The following is a 13,758-nucleotide window of genomic DNA, read 5'->3' as shown; positions in this document are numbered from 1 at the left end:
CAGTACTAAAACTCAATGAGAAGATCCCAGAAATTGTGACAAATATACAATGTCTATTACCATAATATTGATTTTTTTTTTAAAGAAAAGCGATTTGGTGCATGTGTACACCTTGATGGAGATGTAAGAGTGATCACATGAAATGAAAGACGTTGGGTTAAGCGGGGGGGGGGGGGGGGGGGGGGACAACTCTCATCAATATTTTAAATGTGGACTGCAGTAACCATTTTAAACCCTGGCAAAATATAATCAGCTAATAAATAATGATGTGTCATTTTAGTATTAGCTACCCAGCAGTATATAGAGTCATTAAAATGAGCTCCACCTTTACCGGCTGCAACATTAAAGTCATCAACACATTAATGCATCAAGTTTCATATTCCTATAAGATATACCATTCCAAAATGGACCATTCTGCATGAGTACTGCCAAGTCTTGAGATCAGCAAGAATATTAGAACACAAGATTTGGAGTGCAGGGACTGTATTACAGAAAGTTCTTCACTTGCAGATCATATCTTAGGTGTTTGGTAACCATGGTAATTGATGAATTAGGAATAAGACCTGATTTAGAAAGAAAAGCCATTACAGAAGGTGGATGCTGTGGAGACAGACTCGCACAAACTGTACGTTTGTGGTGCTGGTGTGTCCAAGCCTGGGACTAACTAGCAGCTTACAGAGTCCCAGTACACGGTTGATGATTGGTTAATCATGACAACAGTCATTTATCAGTCAGATGTCTGAATCTAAATGAGCATCCCTGCATTCTATGTATGTTTCAATGAGAAACACCACAGTTGTTTAGCTCGGAAAAATGAGAACTGACATACGGCAAATGTAACTGATGTTGGACTGAGTATTTAGGATTTCCTAAAACGAGATAAGATGGGATATATAATACCAACTCAAGTCTTAAACTCTTCCTATCTTACGACTGTGTGTGTGTGTGTGTGTGTGTATTGCATTGGAATTCCAGCCAAACAGATGAATTTCATATCCCCTAAATATCTGCAGAGTGGCGTGCCACACACACACACACACACACACACACACACACACACACACACACACACACACACAGCAACAACCTGAATGGTCTTGTTTCCTTGGGGTATGTTAGGTTGTGGATTTAACAGAGCGAGTAAGCAGAAACACAATTATTTTGTCTGTTTTTAAAAGAATTCGATTTATGACTGAGACAAATGTGGAAATGGTCTTACGTGTGCATATTTGTGTGCAATCTTTATTTGTATTACCTTAGGGCTGCAAGGCATCAGATGTGTGTGTGTGTTCTCGTTTTACTACATTCGTGGGGTCCAAAAACCAGGAGTTCAGTATACTTGTGGGGTCCCAACAGCTTTGTGGGGCCAAAATGCTGGACCCCCCAACTTTAAAGGGCAGTTTTAAGACTTGGTTTTAGGATTAGGGTTAGAAACAGGTTAGGGTGAAGGTAAGGGTTAAGGTTAGCCATTCAGTTGTGATGGATAAGGTTAGGGTAAGGGGCTAGGGAATGCATTATATCAATGACAGGTCCCCACAAAGACAGTGAAGTGTATATGTGTGTGTGTGTGTGTGTGTGTGTGTGTGTGTGTGTGTGTGTGGTGTGTGTGTGTGTGTGTGTGTGTGTGTGTGTGTGTGTGTTATGCTCCACATTAGACCAAACAGGGATTACTATTTGGCTTTGCATTGTTTTGATTGGCCTGTGCCGATCATTGAGATCAAAGGTCAATCCATGGAATTGCAGTACAGGCTCAGGTCAACTGTGTTTAGGGATCATGTATCGCCATGACAACAACCACTTGTGCAGCCAGCAGAATCCAGATTTTAAGATAGACACACAACGCATCAACATGCAGCCATTTTATGGATTTTGGACTGATTATGGACTGTTTTATCGAGGAGTTACTTTTGTTCATACTGTTACATGGTTTAACTGACAAATCTTCATGTTCTGCTGTCAAGATACTTACATTATATAGGTCTTTTGCCCAATAATGTCACAATTTGGGGTACACACCACAAGAATCAAGTCGTGTTTGGGGCTGTTTCCTCCCTCCCGACAATGGTCAGAGAAGCCTAGATTTTCCGATGGTTCTAAAGATTAACCCGCCAGATTTTCCTGTGGTATGAGGTGGTGTTAAGAATGCTTTTTACATTGCACAATCTGCTCGGAACTTCGTCTATGGATGCACTGATTTCAAATCGCAAACATGTTCAATGTTAAAAATCTAATATCCTTGTGTGAGTGGGGACAGCGGTCTAGTCTTGTTGAGCAAATACTGATATGAAAGCGTCAAATTGAGATTTGTGGCCTACGGTGAATTATCAAACTGTCAGCAATAATAATAAAAGAAAGAGACTGCACTGTATAACGTTCAGGAGCCAGATTCTAACTCTGGGCAGTTCTGGGCAAATTATTTCAAAGCCTCACAGGGGGTTACTCTTGGGGTTTTGTGTCTTTCTCTGATTCGTCACACCCTTGTCACCTGACCCTTTTTCTGGAAGAAAACAAACAACGGCCACTTTCTGCCAATTCAATTCAATTTTTACTTATAGTTTCAATTCAAAACAAGAGTCATTTCGAGACACTTTACAGATAGAGTAGGTGTAGACCACACTCTGTAGTTCAACATTCTGCCTTTTTACTACCACAAGTTAACAGACGGTCTCTGCTGATTGGGTTGCCCCTTTGACACAGCCAATAAACAAGAGACACGGCCAACAAACGAAAAATTCGAGGAAACATGTCGTTCAACCAGAAAACAGTAGCAAAACAGTGCACACCAACTTCAGCCTCGACTACCTGTGGTTAATTCAACATGGATAATGAATTACTGCCGTTGCTAAGCCTTCTTTAAGCCCTGATTTTAAACAAGGGATACATGTGCCTGGGACACATGACCAATTGCCGCCTTCACGCAATTCCAAAGCCTGAAGGCTTTCTGAGACAAAGGACTCATGGCCCACATGTGAGTCTGACAGCCGGAACACCAAACTCCTACCGGTTACCACAAGGAAAAAGATCACAAAATGGCAGAAAGTCTAAAAACCACAGATCTGTAGATCACACCTTGGAGAAGATCCTTCCCATTGGCTGAAAGAACCTGAACGCATCATGGATCCACGTCCGGTGCGGAATAAATACGCTGAACCCTCGCTCGTCCCAGGTCTTCCAACGCAACTTCAAGTTGCTAAAAAGGTCGACACATTAGGTTTGTTTGTATCGTGCTATACATAGTTCATTTTCCAGAGAAGTGGGTTGTTTCTGAGTTCTGGAGAACACTCCTGGATCCTGTAAAACCTGCGCTGCATGTTTTCCCCTCTGCAAAGAAGAACACCAGTGTGTTTATTAATGTGGTAACTGCTAATGCTGCAACTGTGTTACAACATTAATGAGAAATGATTAATAAGTGCTATTGATGAGCATCTGGTTGTTAATCTGATAATGTCCCATTGTTTACTGTGAAAGTCCATGATGGTTGAAAATGTGTGCTGAATACTATAGCTTGTGATGCTACATTGCTGCTCCTCTTTCAGCAAACAAATCTGCTGATTAGCTCACCAGAGTGTGTGTACACACACACACACACAAACACACACACACACACGCATACACATACACATGCGTTGAATAGCTAAACAGCCCAAAGCAAAGTATTCTATAGTGTGTCTCTGTATCTGTGACGCGTTTGTGGTAGTTTGTAAAAGGTATACTGTATGTTTTGATGATTGAAGAATTATTGATTGGCCATTGATTTTTTTGGAAGTTAAATAAATTCTACCATACTTTAAATAGCAATTGATTGTGATTATTTTGTGGTTATTTTTGTTTTTGATAAGAGATCATTTTTCCTTTTAAAAAGGGGTTTTGTAGTCATTTTAAAGTTGCATATTTTATATTTGCCTGTATCCAACACACACACACACACACACACACACACACACACACACACACACACACACACACACACACACACACACCGGCTGAAGGGAAAGCATGTTAGTGGGGAGATAAGCCTCCTTTGTTGGCTGGTTGACACTTGGACCCATTCATTAGACTGGGCCCAGGAAAAGAGGTCAATTACCTAACTAATAGATGTGCGTGTGTGTGTGTTTGGATCTGGGTAATGTTTGTGTGCCACAGTGCACTTCGACATGTTCTGCACTTTTATCAATCTCGCTGAATGACTCTAAATTGATATTTCATACTTAGTAGACATGTAGTTAGCAAAACATTGGAGAATGCCGTACATTGTGTGAAATAAATAGGTGAGATTCCTCTCGATTAACACGTGTTGAAAACAGTAAAAATGTGAAAATTGTATTTTTTTTTTCTTTCAAATAGTGTTGACTAAATTCATCTTATGACACATTCCATCCCATTTAACAACTTGCAGTTGCTAGGTTTGCCACCGGGGGCTCTATAACAGCAACGTTGAGCAGCCTTCAACAGCTCTGTGGAAATTTCAACTCTATTGGTGGTGAGACAACCGTAGATTGACTTTGGATGGATGTCAATGGATTCATGCGTGGCGGCCGACACCAGTGTCTCCCTGTGTTAGCGAAGCATCAGGGTGCCAAGTGTGTGCAGTTGTGCGCTCCCTGGTGAATCCTGTTTTTGGAGTCTGCATTCTGTGGAATTGACCTAAGCCCACTGCCGTATCTTTTGGACCATGTTTTGGTTTTAATTCTTTTGTTTGGCCTTCTGTCAAGTTGGAACCAATTATCAATGTTACCAGAATAAAAGAGGCCCCAAAGAAGTTGTCCCATGTGGGTCTCAGTTCAGCAGGCCACATGCTTCTGGCAAAGCTACTAGGCCTTCTGTTGGTCTACTAAAAGTAACACTATAGTAATACATCATTTTGCATGCTAGTGGTACAATAATGTTCATTGCTGGATGTTTGGTATTGTAGGACCATTTTTATGACAATTTCTACATGTGTCCGTCCTATATGTATACACAGAGACACCAACCACCTGGATTGTTTTTAATACCAACAAGTAAAGTAAAAGACCGATATCTAAGTGGGTTTATATAATATCCTGAATTGGACCAAAAAAGGTTCCAGTATTCTAAACCAGCCATTGTAGACATGATTATTGATGTGTCTTGAACATAAATACATCATCACAATCAAAGCTCAAATCAAGCAATCTGATTGGTGCATAGACGTGATATAATAAGCACAAACAAAGAAACAGAAGTGTCTTGAGATAGCTCTTGTTATGATTTGATACAATAAATCAAATGAAGTTGAATTGAATGGTTTGACCAGGTCTACTTAGGCCGGACAGGTGATCAGAGGTGTGGTTAGACGTGGCCCTGCTCTCGAACCTATGCACGTCAGATAGACTTTGTTAATCCTAAATTAGGAAATTACTCTGTTACAGCAGCAAGTTACAGGGGCATACTTACGCACGCACGTATGGAAATTATGGGAAATATACTAGAAATAATAAATAAGTTAAAAAACAAAATAAAATCAGATAGCAAAAGTTCAAATGCCTGAACTACTGAAAAAAATATAAAGGAATGGAAAGAGGAGAGTAAAATGTACAACTTACATACAGTACATAGTATAAATAACAAAATAAAATATGCATAATATTAAATATGAAGTAACAAGTCTGCAAGCAGTAATTGGTGGAAAGTATAATATTATATATTATTAACCCTCATGTTGTCCTCAGGTCAAATTGACCGTTTTCCTATTTCAATGTTCTTTTTAACTACCCAAAATAACATGATGGAAACGCTCTTTGGTGAGTACAAATCTCTACTTTCATTAATTTTGGGGTGTCCTGTTCAATTTCATAGCATTTGAAAAAAAATTGAAGTGTTTATGAAATAGTATTGAGTAAAAGTTGACATATTCCAGTCTGTGATTATCCATCAACATATACATTCCTTTAATTTTAGTCTCAATAATTCCTAATTGCTGCTTTTATAACTCAAACATTAGGTATAATTCCCTATAAATGAGGTTTATTGACCATAAATTCCAAAAGTAAAAGTGTTGATTTTCAATGCGTTTTTTGGGGATCATTCTTTTGTCTCTGTAAATTCCCTTGACATAATGGAAGAGCACTGCTAAATCATTGGATTACTCCTCTTATCTAATGAATACACTTAATCAAACACATTTGACTTTCTAGTGTCTTAAAGTAAAGTAATTTGACAGAAAACATTAGATCATATTAGATGAAGGTGAATGAGCCTAGTTAGTGTGTTGCTCTAGAAAGCCTAGCTTGTGTTGTCCTTTCTCCCTGCGTCTCTCCAGCTCTCAGTTACATAAACAACAAATCTTGGCAGTTAAACACACACACACACACACACACATACAGTACACTCAGTACATCCCAAAACTAATGGCTCAGACCCACCACAAACAGCAGGTCAAGGTTGTACGAACTGAACCAATCTCTCTCTCCGTGTGTGTGTTGTCATCATCCCTGTGTGCGTCAGTGTTTGTGTGTGTTCCCAATTAGAATGCTATGCTTTTGGTCAAAGACGTCTGTGGAATTCGAGCTGATATGAAAATAATTGCTTCACTTTGGCTCGGTCAGACGTGTGTTTTCACAGTCAGAAATGAACCAAAAGATGTTCTGATGTTTACTCTCAAACTTGTTATAACCTGGATGTCTTTGACTCAGTTCTCATGTCGTGTCAGCCAGTTTTCTCCGAGTGCTTTATCATGGCAGGAAATTCGTGCATGTCTGTGCGTGTGTGTGTGTGAGCGTGTGTGTGTGTGTGTGAGTGTGTGTGTGTATGTGTGTGTGTATGTGTGTTTGCATGGGGGGGGGGACTTGTATGGCTAACATGGAGACCTGTAAATCCCTGATTAGCTCTTTACCATCAACCTTCCTGAGTGTGTGTGTGTGTGTGTGTGTGTGTGTGTGTGGGGTGTGTGTGTGTGTGTGCGTGCGCGTGCATGTTTGTTTGTGTGTGTTTGCGTGCGTGTGTGCGTGTGTGTTTGTGTGTGGATCCTGAGACATGCTTTGAACTAAAAAAAGACGTTGAAGTGTAAGACCCAACAGTTTTATTGATGTATCAGTAAAGTTGAACTGCTTCTGCAATGTCCTGCTCTCGTTTCAACAAGGATTTCACCATCAGTGGGTTAATGTTAACTGAGGTAAATGTGGAGGGCTTACACAAGAGAAAGATCTTGAAATAAAATGGGGAAAAAGCCAGGAGATCTGGGCCTTCGTCTAAAAATGAGTCTCCTGTGAGTCCCTATACTGTACATTAGTAAAGTGCAATGCTAAAACATTGGAGTGCCCCTGATGAATAAGTTTGGGTATCCTTTAAATCCTCATGATGTGTTGAAATTAAGCTTTTGCTGTGGTCAGTTGATTATTTTGAGGGTGGCAATGATTTAGGGACTTGGCTTGGGAACCGGATGTTTGCTGGTCCAAGTCCCGGTATGGAGTACAGATTGTGGACATTTGGTGGTCATATTCTGTAACCAATGCAGCATAAAACCAACCAGCCCAACAACAAAGTTGTCATTGAAAACCTTGCTCACTATGCCTCGTAACATTACTATTCTCCAGATGTCAGCTGTAAGCACATTTATTGATAATGCAACATTTAGGTCAGTTATCTAACTCACACGTGAGTCAAAAAAATTGAGACAATTACTTCAAAAACGACTGATACAAACATCACTAAAGTGAGACAAACATGATCGAAACTAAAGCCACTTTTCAACAGCAAGGATGTTCCCCTGGAACTAAGAACCTTTTCGAGGAACCAGAGACCACGTTCTAAATTAAGTTCTGGGACCTTTTCTGGGGACATTTTACCCCGCACCCAAAATGTCCCTGGTCTGAAAGTGCAGGAATTAACAATGCTGATTTAACAATAATAATAATACATTTTACTTGTAATGCACTTTACATTTAAGATAAACCTCAAAGTGCTACATGTAAGATCATAAAAGCAAGGTAAAAACATCATCAGTTTAAAATATCAGTTTCAGAATATAAATAGTGCAACGACATTACTGTGCAAGGTTAAAACTCATAAGTTCTGCTAAAAAGACATGTTTTTAGTCCTTTTTTAAACCGATTTATCAAACACTAGTCTGTTATTGCCAGGTCTATCTCCACATGTACACTGTTTTACAATTATAATCGTTTTGGACGGCGCTAAGGTCTGGTCGTAAAGGTGGTGGCGCTGCTACATAGTCTGGTGATAGAATTTTAATGGTGTAACTTCAGGGTAATAATACAACATATTATAAATAATTGATGATGTATTAAAGTGGATAAAGATGAGACTTTGTTGCTGGTGAAATTCACAAGCTACCTGCCAAGTCATACTTCTGCTGATATTTTGATGAAAGTAACTCAAAAGTAACGTAAAAGCAGCGTAAGACATTGCAGTTCAGAGACAGTAATATTGTTATATAACTATTTACTTCCAAATGACAATTACTAGTTATAATAATGTTGTCTGTTGCAACTTTTGCACAAACCTTAATCGAAGATAATGACCTCTTCTGAAGACTCAGAAGAGTTTTTTACATCCTCCACGTCCCCCTTGGCTACTAGCAACTGTGTGGTGGAGTTGCGCGATCACGGAAGGCTTGTATCACGCGGACGCGCCGACAGTTTTGCCGTCATTACTTAGAATTCCTCACGGGGGAGGCAGAAACTACGCGCTATAGCGTCAAGATACTGGATGCAACATAAGCAATTTACTCAACAAGAGAAGTTTAAGTAGGAGAAAGGTGGAGGACAATAGGAATTTGCTGAATACGAATAATTAATCGGATTGAGTGGAAATACATGTTCATACTGAATATTAGGTTAGTCTTAGAGGAGCATGGGTGGATTCTGCACCAAGGGTGAAAGTTGCTGTAAACAGCATCTTATAGGACTTTTCCTTTGAGAGAGGAATATGACATCACGCCACCGTTACAAGGGGATTTAAAAAATTCATATATTTTTAATCACAAATACAGCACAATATATTTTTCTCTGCTTTGAATATTCAGTGTTAGCAGCACACGTCTCTCTCACCCCTCCAACAATAGAAGAACAGGAGATGGTGCGATGATAGTAGACATATGCACTGGGACAGAAGGGATCAGAATGGATAGTAGAGATCATCGGTGTGGTTCACTAAAAAAAAACACACACAATAGTATGTGTTCTGCAGTTCATGTAAAGTCCAATTTGGACATGCAAAGATTTGTAACTGGATTGTGTAATGGCTGCTGAATAAGTACAAGGAATCAGATAAAAGTAGAAAACAGTTATCTACTTGGGGAAATTCCAAAGTAAGGAGAAAATGAGTCATACATTTCAAGGTAATGTTTATTGAATGGGGCTGATAGCTAAGCTATGATGCCTTTGTTATACTTTCTCAAGATAGATAAACCCTAAAAAAAATCCAAAGCATGGGCAGAAGCAGGAAAATCCCCTCTAATGTGTCACAATATGTTGTCAATATTACTATTTTTTTTGTTTTCAGGCCTGTTTGCCAGGTCCTGTCAGAGTAATCCACAAAACACACACACACACACATTTCTGTGTTTCCCAAATTGAGATAAACCCTGGGTCTTTAGTCATTCTGGGTCACAGTCACAGCTGATTATGTGAAAAGAGTTTCAGGGAACTTCTGTTTGAGACAAGTAGAATTTCTTCTAACAATAGTATGAGCTTTCCAAGAGTTTAAGTATTTTGTTGACTTACTTAGTGTTACTCAAACTGTGATACATTTTGAAATAATCACATGTAATTGAAGCTAATAAAATGAAATCATATAGGAAGAACATGAATCTTTGCTAAACTTTGTAAATGTTGTATTCTTGGTGTTAACCAATCCCATCAAAACGACCAGCAATGAATGTAACTTACAAGTATTATGTGTTAGGAATAACAACATAAGAAGGAATTGAGGTACTTTTAGTGCGAGCTGTAGTTCCAGTGAGACAACCTGTAGGGGGACCGAAAGCGGGAAAAGTTACATAGTGTTCCTTTAACACAACACAATTCATCTGACGACCCTTCACAGATAGAGACCCAACCAACAATTCCCCCAAACATATTGCATTTTGTGTGGCTGCAGTAAGAAAAAACTTTTGAATGCGTGAACCTATACAATGACCCCCCCCCCCCCCCCCCTCAGTATCAGATCACAAGGCTGTCTCGTTCAATGCGAGAATCCCTGCCCCATCGCATCCACTTCACATACAGGACAGATGCAGCGAATTACAATAACGACTGACAATATTTATAGTAGGAATATGACAAATACTAATTATATCAGTGGGCGTAATGGAAAGACGTAAGAAACAGTAGCGATCATAATAACAGTAAAGATAATGGTTATCATGGCAGCAGCTGCAACAACGATCCAGGTGCTACCACAATCCAAGGAAATCTACAAGGGCGAGAAAGCACGATGACTCCAGGGAAGAAGTTAAGTTAGTAACATGTATTAATGGGACACGAATGTACACAGATGGAGAGAGAGAGAGAGAGAGACAGAGGAGCTCAGTGTGACATAGGATGAAAACCTTCAACAGCATAACTATGGGATGGTCTAATATCGTCAGCATCATAGTTTAAGCAGAGGTGGGTAGTAACGAGCTACATTTACTCCGTTATATTTACTCGAGTACGTTTTTGAAATTTTTTTATTTCTAGGAGTAGATTTAAATAACTCTACTTTTTACTTTTTCTTGAGTAGATTTGTGAAGGCTCTACCACGTGACTGTGTTTCACCAATTAAATGTAGCAGTCTTGTACTCAATCTATATATATATATATACAGTATATATCCAAATTTGATGTGATAAGTGTCTTTATTTAAGCTCTTTTGCAATTAATAAATTAATTTGAATTTATTTTATTGATTGGATGAACTATAATTTGCCTAAAGATGATTATTTTATATTTTTGTCTGTCTGCTTGTGTTAAGAAAGAAATCAGACGTTACTCAACAGCTACTCACTACTTGAGTAGTTTTTTCACCGAGCACTTTTTTACTCTTACTCAAGTAATTATTTGGATGACTACTTTTACTTGTACTTGAGTCATATTATTCTGAAGTAACAGTACTTTTACTTGAGTACAATTTTTGGCAACTATACCCACCACCGTCTTTAAGTTACACATGTTGGTGTGAGATTTACACTCTGGCCTGAGTCACATTTCCATTGCCTTAATAAGTACAACATTAATTAATTAATTAATTAATCCCCCCCAAAAAGTGTCTTGTCTGTTCTACTATAAGAGCTAAAAATCCCAAAACAAAAAAGCTAATTATATGACAGTATAATATGCACCAAACAATGCTACATTTAGCAAAGTTATGATATGCATCAACATAAAAAAAAATTAGAGTTTCACCTGTGCTATATCCCTCCAAGACATGCCCAGTCCTTTCCCCCTTTAAAAGCCCCCCTATGTGATATTTTTTGTTTTATTGAAAATAATGCAGTCTTGCAGACAGAACATGCAGGAAGGTAGACATGAGGATTTATACAGTAATTTGAACAGTAATTTCCCCTTGTTTCATGCAAGTAAATATTCACAGCTGGTACTGTGCAAATTAAAAAACTCTAAAACAGACATCAGGAAGTGTATGTAATATCAAAATATAAAGGCTAGTGTATTGAAACTGTTAAGTTTAAGCAATGCTGCCGTTGTCCAGCTTTTGAGTGCATTCTTCCTTTAAAGCTTGAAGAAACAGAAGAAAATGTGGGAATGACTCACAGAAAACAGGAAAACAAATTCCAAGAATTTACGGAATTGTCTGGCATATGGAAGGGGGAGAAGGTGTGTGTGAGTGTGTGTTGTTTTTACATGGAATTGTATGGAATGCCATGTGTGACACAATGAGTGACGTTGGGACCTTTAAAGAAAATACAAACTGACAAACAGCACCTGCTGTGTGTGTGTGTGTGTGTGTGTGTGTGTGTGTGTGTGTGTGGTGTGTGTGTGTGTTGTGTGTGTGGTGTGTGTGTGTGTGTGTGTGTGTGTGTGTGAGTCAGTGAGACAATGCCAAAAAACATCCACTGCCTTTATGAGCAGCAAACACTGTCATCCTGTGGCCCCTCTGTGACACAAGTTCTATTTTCCTATGTTGTGTATAAAATACACACAAGTTTACACATTTTGAACTTAAGAATTGTGCTGACAGGTTGGAGGGCATTCCATGATAAATCCACTTGACAAAAAATATAGAAATGTAACATGACATGCTGATCGCTGGAAGAAGAGCTGAGGGCCCAAATGTTCTGGTTTCCTAGCACTAGCCATTTTTGTCGTCTTTGTAGTGACTATGTCCAATACTTAGCCGCTACTGGTTGCTAATTTGGATTATTGTTTCTAACGTGTACTCAGATCAACAATGTCCAGTCCTTTCCACTAAAATGCATTTAAGGCGTTTATTTTCTGTAGCCTTGCAGCATCCACTGAACTCAAATCAAGTCCCAAAAACCACAACATAATCCGAGCACAGTTCAAATTAATAATCAATCAATTAACACCTGTTTGCATCAATACAGGAACTTAAATTACCCAAGGCCAGCCTTGGCCTAGACAAAACATTGCCCCCTGTGGCTTGCATGGTTCCTACAGTCTTCTTCTTGTGGTATGGTTTCTTCTTCTACTGTCTGTTTGTATGCAGACAGCTGTGCAAGCTTTATGCACCAAGGGGGTAAGCCTCTCCTCTCTAAGAGTAGCTCCCTATGGCGCCATTTTGATGCTACCAAGCCATCACCCGCTGTTACCATCCCATTGACTCCCATTCATTTTGACACCACTTTGACAGCAAATAACTTTACATCTGAAGTATTTAAAGACTCTATTTGTCCGTTATTTAGTTGTAAAGAAACTCGACAATGTATAAAAAACTCCATTTCCTTTTAGCTCATTTATGGCCCCGTAGCAGAAGTCTTGTAAAAATGGCTAACGACGGTCATAAGAACCTGATGCACCTAGAGGAAAATTTCCGTAACTCGAGGGCGGTTGACTTCCATTAGCGTTGGTTAATTACTAATGTTAACTCAGTTATGCAGTAATTAGCCCCGAGCTATGTTACTGCTAAAATACCTAAGCTTCATCTTGCCGTTGGGATTTTTGAGATTTCTCTTTACAGCTCCAGAAGACTTACAACTTTCAGACAGTTTCCCCACAAAAAGTGCTTCTAATATCCTTCACTGGTCTCCGCCAGAACAACCCGGATCTGTTGGTCCATTTCTTTAAAATGCTATGTAAGCAATGCTCCCCTTTTTTTCTCATTTGTGGTGACCCGTTGCAGAACGCGCCAAAAGGGGGGGAACAGGGAAATAGGTTTTTGAGTCATTTACAATGGACCGTTTGGACCAAAATTTGAATGATGCCAGGAAAGAGGGGGGGGGGGGGGGGGGGGGGGGGGGGGGGAGAGATTGTTGTGTTTTTGCGTGTGCAATGATGTGTAAGGTTGATGCAAGGGTTTAACCTTGGAATTTATGAAACAGATTTCAGTTTAAAAAGCTGCTTTTTGTGGGAAGAGTAACTCTGTAGAGGGCCCCTTTAAAAACCGTTACATTCTATTTTGGAAACAATATCGAGTGACCCGATAGGCTTTTGGTCTGGACCCAAAACCAGAGGAACCAGGTGGATTATCTGAACAATTCCACAGTGGGGTATCGTGTACCTCAGATATAAATTGAGATTCATAATCTCCCTTAGCCTCTGAGCACCAGAAAAAAATGAGCTGAAATTTTTTCTATGCAGCGAAACAAAGGTTTTCAGTTTT

At 39.3% G+C, this 13,758-nt stretch overlaps 1 long non-coding RNA gene across 1 annotated transcript; it reads left to right on the top strand.

Annotated features, from left to right (window-relative positions):
- The first annotated feature begins 1,225 nt into the window (after positions 1 to 1,225).
- On the top strand, positions 1,226 to 11,801 carry LOC116702365 (uncharacterized). The gene is made up of 3 exons (XR_004335137.1): positions 1,226 to 1,549; positions 8,395 to 8,397; positions 11,790 to 11,801. It is a non-coding gene; the product is annotated as an uncharacterized LOC116702365 (long non-coding RNA).
- The last annotated feature ends 1,957 nt before the right edge of the window (positions 11,802 to 13,758 follow it).

The sequence above is a fragment of the Etheostoma spectabile genome, chromosome 2 (assembly GCF_008692095.1).
Source record: "Etheostoma spectabile isolate EspeVRDwgs_2016 chromosome 2, UIUC_Espe_1.0, whole genome shotgun sequence".
Lineage (NCBI taxonomy): Eukaryota > Metazoa > Chordata > Actinopteri > Perciformes > Percidae > Etheostoma > Etheostoma spectabile.
This window is presented reverse-complemented; position numbering and strand designations above follow the sequence as displayed.